Source organism: Symphalangus syndactylus, chromosome 5, assembly GCF_028878055.3.
Source record: "Symphalangus syndactylus isolate Jambi chromosome 5, NHGRI_mSymSyn1-v2.1_pri, whole genome shotgun sequence".
Lineage (NCBI taxonomy): Eukaryota > Metazoa > Chordata > Mammalia > Primates > Hylobatidae > Symphalangus > Symphalangus syndactylus.
Window position 1 is genome coordinate 16,808,633 of NC_072427.2, and position 7,281 is coordinate 16,815,913.

Here is a 7,281-nt window from a genome sequence, read left to right on the forward strand (position 1 = left end):
AGGTGAAAGAATATGTGCATTTTAAGTATTACTAGATAATACCAAGTAGCCTGCCAAACCAAAACCTATTTTTCTAGTTATTTTCACCTGCAGCTTCAGAAATATGCACAGAAAATTATGAGTCTTCAGTCAGTCCTTTTAGACATCCATATATTTATACTCATCTTCCACAGGTCCCCCTCAGACACGTAAGCACCCACTCCATTAGCTCCCACTCTATTGCACACCCAGAAGCCCCGCTCCCTGAAACTGACTCTAGGGCCCTGGAACTGACTCTGGGGCCCTGGCAGATCTTTGGTGTAATGAGTCATGGGCCTTGATCTGTGGTTTTGGAGTCTGAGGACGCCAAGAATGGTGACATGAGAGAGGCTGGTAGATATACACATGAAGACGTGGCCAGGCCCCTGAGCCAGCCATGGACCCTCCCCACCCCACTTCCATGATATAAACTACACCCAGCAGTTCCCTGGGGGGTGGGGAGGGAAGATGAGGGGTGGAGTTGGCAAGAGGGGTTCTTAGAAGCTGATACAGCAGCGCTGAGCAGACAGAACCCAGCATAGCCTTGGCAGGGCTCCCATGGACAGATGCTGGAGAAGTGACCTCAGGCCTAGATGTGCAGAAAGAAATGCCTGCCTGTCCTGGGCCTCACCCGCCCATGCTGCTTTCTTCCTGGTGCTCCGGAAACCACATTCCTAGCTCTCTACTCCTCCCCCGTCCTGTGGCTCCTCCTGCTAGGCTATACTCCAGAAGGCAGGAAAGCTGCCTCCTCAGCCCATGAGGGCTGCGGCCGCCAACATGCCTGCTGGTCAGGCCCAGTTCCTTCACCCAGCCTTGGGACTGAGCACGGGTGCTGGAGGCTGCATATGGAATAGGACAGCTCAGGAAGCAAACAGTGTAAGTCGTAAGTTTCTTTTTACTCTTAGAAACCTCTTGATTAGGCAGCAAGGTACACTAAACCTGCTTCTTAGTATTTTGAACACATTTTGGCCAGTAACAAGGGCAAAGTAGCTCCTCTAAATGGCAGACGTTTGCTTCCTTGGTTCTAGGCTCACTGGGGGACTTTCCTGTGTTCTGCGGGGCATCACTTTGGCAAGGCCCACCCACACTCAGTATCTTCAGTGTAGCTCAGGACCTAGCAAAGACCTCCACTTCACATCGGGTTGCCGAGGGTCCTTCAGAGAAATACCCAATGCCTTCCATTCTAGCTTACAAAACCCACTTCTAACTCAGCCACAGCTTTTGGAGATGCAATTACAGACAATAACATACATTTATCCAGGCAATTATTTACCCCTTTTTCATCCCATAATTTTATTTTGAGACTGTATTGCTCTGTCACCCAGGCTGGAGTGCAGTGGCAGGATCTCAGCTCACTGAAACCTCCGTGCCCCGAGGCTCAAGCGATTGTCTTGCCTCAGCCTCCTGAATAGCTGAGATTACAGGCGTGCGCCACCATGCCCAGCTAATTCTCATATTTTAAGTAAAGGCGGGGTTTCACCATGTTGTCCAGGCTGGTCTCAAACTCCTGACCTCAAGTGATCTGCCCACCTCGGCCTCCCAAAGTGCTGGGATTACAGGTGTGAACCACCATGCCTGGACTTCCTCCCATAATTATCTAGGATCTTAATATCCAAGGGACTTCTGGGCATGGAGAGAGATACCACTATGACTCGTTCTCCGATGCTCATTGTCTTAAGCATAAATTTCCTAACCATTTAAATACTTCATACTTAATCAAAATTTATCAAATGCATATATCAAATGATTTTAAATATTTAAATGTTGATTAGGTGGCTCACACCTGTAATTCCCAACACTTTGGGAGGCCGAGGCCGGCGGATCACGAGGTCAGGAGTTCGAGCTCAGCCTGGCCAACACGGTGAAACCCCGAGTCTATTAAAAATAGAAAAATTAGCCGGGTGTGGCGGCATGCACCTGTAAGAAGTGTAATAATTGCCAGCTACTCAGGAGGCTGAGGCAGGAGAATCGCTTGAAACCAGAAGGTGGAGGTTGCAGTGAGCCAAGATCACGCCATTGCACTCCAGCCTGGGTAACGAGCGAAACTCCATCTCAAAAAAAAAAAAAAAAAGTTGTTTACAAACTAAAAAGTCAAATTCTTCTAAGCTTTTCTGTAAACTGAGTCAATGGAAACTTCTGCATACCTTGTTAGTATGTCATTAGAGCTAGCGCGGTCATCTAGAGGTTCCTCTGTGCGCAGAGAGGGGAGCAAGCCTGTGTGGTCAGCTTCCCATCTAGGATGTACTATTGGACCCTTCTACTCACTGCTCTACATCCAGAACACAAGCAGTACCTTTAGAACATCCTGTATGACCTCCACAATCCCTTCCCATCCCCAGCCCCAACCTGCCAAAACCACAGTCCTGAATTTTGTTGTTTCTCATTCCCTTGCTTTTCTTTATAGATTTACCTCCTATATATACACCCCAATACAATATGATTGAGTTTTGCATGCCTTGAGCTTTATTTAAGTGTGATTATATGTATTCTTGAGATTTGCTTCTTTTCACTCAAAATTATGTTTTTGAGCTTCATTCGTTTTCATTAGAGATTTTTATTCTAAAACTCTATATTTAATGAGTATATATAAATATGCCATAATTTACTCAGTCATTTGAATTAGAATGGATTCGGTTTTAAAAGACAGAAGACTCCCAATAACAATGTATACTAGTCAGCTTTTGCCATGATTCTGTTGCATAACAAACTATCCTAAAACTGTGGCTTACAACAACGTGCATTTATTTATTTATTTATTTTTTATTTTTTTGAGACGGAGTCTCGCTCTGTCGCCCAGGCTGGAGTGCAGTGGCACGATCTCAGCTCATTGCAAGCCTCCCGGGTTCACGCCATTCTCCTGCCTCAGCCTCCCGAGTAGCTGGGACTACAGGCGCCCGCCACCGCACCCAGCTAATTTTTTGTATTTTTAGTAGAGACGGGGTTTCACCGTGGTCTCGATCTCCTGACCTCGTGATCCACCCGCCTCGGCCTCCCAAAGTGCTGGGATTACAAGCGTGAGCCACCGCACCTGGCTAACAACATGCATTTGTTTTTATGTTCATAGGTCAACTATGGTTTGGCTCATCACAGCGGTACTCCTGGTGGCTCTGCTTCAGCCTGCAGATCAGCTGAACTTGGCTACAGGCTGTGCATGGGTTCAGTTCTGCACCAGGGGTGCCATTTCAGGGCTCCAGGATAAGGGGTCAGTGGCTATCTGGGGCATACTCTTCTCACAACAGATCACGTGGAGCACAGAACCAAGTCTCACCACAAGTCCTCTCCTTGTATTATATCTACTTACATTCCATTGGCCAAAGCAAGTCATACAGCCAAGTCCACATCAGTGGGACAGGGAAGTAGACTTCTCCCCCAGTGGAAGGGGAAAGGGAGCAAATATTTGCTGAACAATAGTACAGTCTAGCACACAGTGATTTAAACAAGATAGGAGTTTATTTCTCTCTCCTGTAAATGCCCAGAGATGAGTAGTCCAGACTGGGATGACACTCAGCAGTGCCAGGGGTTGAGGTTCCTTCTATTTTACTGTTCTGTTGTGAATGATTTCTTTTCCTAAAGTCACCTCATGAGCCAAGACAGCTGCTCCAGCTCCAGCGATCAACTCCAAATTCTAGCCGCAGAAAAGAACAAGGAGAAAGGAGAATGGCATGCCTCCACACCAGAAATTACAACTACTTCTGCTTATAACCCACTGGACAGAACTTAGTCACATGACCACTCCTGGTTTAAAAGGGGGATGGGAAATAGAGTTTTCATTTGGAGTGGCTATGCATCTAATTAAAAATCAGAAGTCCTCAATGGAGGGGAAGTAGATCCCAGGGATGGGGGTAACTTGTATTCTCTGCCTCATCACTCTCCTGTCAATAGACATTTGTATTGTTTCCATATATATATATATATATATATTTTTTTTTTTTTTTTTTTTTTTTTGAGACCAAGTTTCATTCTAGTCCCACAGGCTGGAGTGCAGTGGTACGATCTTGGCTCACTTCAATCTCCACCTCCCAGGTTCAAGCGATTTTCCTGCCTCAGCCTCCCAAGTAGCTGGGACTACAGGCGCCTGCCACCATGCCAGGCTAAATTTTTGTATTTTCAGTAGAGGTGGGGTTTCAGCATGTTGGCCAGGCTGGTCTCGAACTCCTGACCTCAAGTGATCCACCCATCTCGGTCGCCCGAAGCGCTAGGATTACAAGCATGAGCTACCATGCCCGGCCTGTTTCTGTATTTTTACTGTTATATACTTTGTGATAATGAACATTCTTATAAGAGTTTCTTAGGGAATATGACTAAGAGTGGGATTCCTAAATGATAAAGTGTGTGTATCATTAACTAGATATTGACAAATTGCCACTCAAAGTGGTTGCTCTGATTTACATTCTCACCAGAAGTATATGAGTCCCCTTACTCAGCATCCTCATCAGCACTTGATATTGTCTAATTTAATCACTTTTCGTAAATTTGAGGAGAGTAAAACGGAATCTTGTCATGGACTTAATTCCCTGATTAGCAATGATATTGAACATTGTTTATGGTGTTTATTTAATATCTGCATTTCCTCTTTTGTGAAGTATTTGCCCTTTCTCTTTTCTTCTTTCTTCCCTCCCTCGCCTCCCTCCCTTCTTTCTTTCCTTCTTTCTCTTTTTCTTTCTTTCTTTCTCTCTCTCTCTCTCCTTCCTTCCTTTTCTTTCTTTCTCTTTCTTTCTTTCTCTCTCTCTCTCCTTCCTTCCTTCCTTCTTTCTCTTTCTTTCTTTCTCTTTCTTTCTTTCTTTCTTTCTTTCTTTTCCTTCCTTCCTTCCTTCCTTCCTTCCTTCCTTCCTTCCTTCCTTCCTTCCTTCTTTCTTTCTTTCTTTCTTTCTTTCTTTCTTTCTTTCTTTCTTTCTTTCTTTCTTCTTTCTTTCTTTCTTCTTTTTGAGACAGGGTCTTGCTCTGTCACCCATGCTAGAATGAATGGTTTAATCAATCATAGCTCACTGCAGCCTTGAACTCTTGGGCTCAAGCGATCCTCCTGCCTCAGCCTCCAAAAGTGCTGATATTACAGGTGTGAGTCATCCTGCCAGGCCTAGTTTTTCTCAATGATTTTTAGCACTTCTTTATATTTCCTGAATACTAACTCTTTATCAAGGATACATATCACAAATATCTTCTTCCAGCTTGTTGCTTGTGTTTTCATTCTCTTTCTGGTTTCTTTGTTCATCCTTTCAATGAACAAAAGTTCTTAATTTTGATTTTGTCACAATTACCACTCTTTCCCTTCGTGGTTTGCGGTTTTGAGTTGTGATTTTTGTTTGTTTTTAACCTTTCCTATGGTGCTGAGAGTTATGTTTTAAAAGCTCTCCCCTACCATGAAGTTATGATGGTGCTCCCCTAATAATATTTGCCATGATGATTTTCTTCTAACGCTTTAGCCATTTTACATTTCATTAATTATTATTATTTTTTTTGAGACGGGGTCTCACTCTGTCACCCAGGCTGGAGTGCAGTGGCGCCATCATGGCTCGCTGCATCCTTGACCTCTAGGGCTCAAGCTATCCTATCACCTCAGCCTCCAGGGTAGCTGGGACTACAGGTGCACACCACCATGCCCACCTAATTTTTGCATTTTTTTGTAGAGATGGGGTTTCGCTGTGTTGCCCAGGCTGGTCTCCAGCCCTTCAGCTTAAGTTGTCTGCCTGCCTCAGCCTCCCAAAGTGCTGGGATTATAGGCATGTGCCCCTGCACCTGGGCCAGCCCTACATTTAATTAATTTTTATAAGTATGGTTTAAGTAGGAATCCAATTTTTTTCTTCCACGTGGATAACCGTCTTATACATTTCCTAATTGAATTTTTAGTTGTGCTTTCTCTCTCTCTCTCTCTCTTTGGAGATGGGGTCTCTATCATCCAGGCTGGAGTGCCGTGGTGTAATCACAGCTTACTGTAGCTTTGACCTCCCAGGCTTAAGCAATCCTCCCACCTCAGCCTCCAGAGTAGTTGGGACCACAGGTGCACACCACCATGCCCGGCTAATTTTTTTTATTTGTAGACATGAGGTCCCGCTATGTTGCCCAGGCTGGTCTTGAACTCCTGGGCTCAAGCTATCCTCCCACTTCAGCCTCCCAAAGTGCTGGGATGACAGGCGTGAGCCACCATACTCAGCCTTGAGTTTCTCTCTAAGTAAATTGTATACTGCAGGAAGTTTAAGAGTTCTCTCGAATGTCAGCTGGAAACTTCTGATTTACTGATGTCTGATGAACAATGGACCAGGTTCGGCCTGATGGATTGAATAGCTTTCCCCCACTGATCTGCACTCTCTACTCTGTCATAGATCTGGTTTCCAGATTTGTTCTATTTGTTATTCCTGTAGCATTAACACATTGTCTGAATTACAATAGTTTCAAATATGTTTTCACATCTTCTTGGGCAAATCCACCCACACTGCCCTTCTGCAAGTGTCTTTTGCAACTTCCGGCACTTTGCTTTTCCATGTAAGTAGTAAAATCAGCTTGTCAAATTCCACAAAAGGAATTTTTACAGACTCAGTTTGTTTCAAGCAACTATAATTATTCTTTGCTCTTCTGAAGCTCATGATGTCACAAATTGGCTGGTAAGAACCCCTTTAAGTTGGGGCTTTTGTCATTTCAGGCCTACAACATACATTTTAAAAGCATCTGAATTTTTTGACCACAAAATAATTATTCCAGTTCTTACCCTAATCCATGGAATCAGCTACTTTTAATGGAAAATAGTGATAAAGGCCACAATTTGGACACTCCGGTACACACCAGATTGTTGCATATGAGTGCTACTGATACACAGAAAAACACTGCACACCCACCAGAAAGAGCAGGAAAAAAGATATATCTTCCTAAAATCATGAATGCACATTGATAGTACCACCATCATGAAATTCTTTAAAAATTTGTCGTAACATGAAAGTTTTTATTTTCTCTACAATTTAATTACTGTAATTGTAATTAGAATTGTACCTCTCTCTCTCTTTTTTTTTTTTTTTTGAGACAGGGTCTCTCTGTCTCACACAGGTTGGAGTGCAGTGGCACCATCTCAGCTCACTGCAACTTCCACCTGCCAGGCTCAAGCCAGTGTATCTTCCTACCTCCACCTCCCAAGTAGCTGGGACTATAGGCCCATGCCACCACGCCTGCCTATTTTTTGCATTTTTTGTGGAAACAGCTTTGCCCTATTGCCCAGGCTGGTCTCAAACTCCTGGGTTGAAGGGATCTGCCTGCCTCAGCCTCCTAGAGTGATGGGTT